Source organism: Penaeus monodon, chromosome 31, assembly GCF_015228065.2.
Source record: "Penaeus monodon isolate SGIC_2016 chromosome 31, NSTDA_Pmon_1, whole genome shotgun sequence".
Lineage (NCBI taxonomy): Eukaryota > Metazoa > Arthropoda > Malacostraca > Decapoda > Penaeidae > Penaeus > Penaeus monodon.
In genome coordinates, this window is record NC_051416.1 from 20,556,431 (window position 1) to 20,556,911 (window position 481).

General features: G+C 39.7%; 1 protein-coding gene across 1 annotated transcript in view; it reads right to left on the bottom strand.

The window, feature by feature from the left end:
- The window catches only part of LOC119592922 (dual 3',5'-cyclic-AMP and -GMP phosphodiesterase 11A-like), a 113,884-nt gene that overhangs the window by 36,242 nt on the left and 77,161 nt on the right, over nucleotides 1–481 (bottom strand). The window lies entirely within an intron of this gene.

Sequence of the window (481 nt, forward strand, 5' to 3'; positions counted from 1 at the left end):
CTATTCCTCCCATTCGTATATTTCCTTTCTTTCATTCAATATCCCTTCTTTTCTCCTCTACGTCTTTCCCTTTTTATCTATACTTACTATCCTATCTACCCAACAAACACCAACAACCTCATATTATCCATATCTTCTACTCTTTTCCCCCTTCTCTTTTTCTCCTCATTTATCCCCTTCTGCCTTTCGACCCTGATTCGTCAAAAGAGCCTTATCCACAAAACCTCTCATTCACAAGGAACTGTTACAGTGTCTTCTTTGCAACCCTTACTCAAGCAATTTTCTCAATGGCGGCTCTCCACCTCCTGACTGAGTCTGGACTGTGTCATTCGCTGATTTATATAACCGCATTCAGAATAAGGGGAGGAGAGGGGGGAGAAAGAAAGCTCGGAATCAATGAATAAGTCTCTTTATATGATGATACAAGATTTGGTTTTATCTTTGGTCTCTTTCCATATAAATCCATTTGCTAGGAAACATC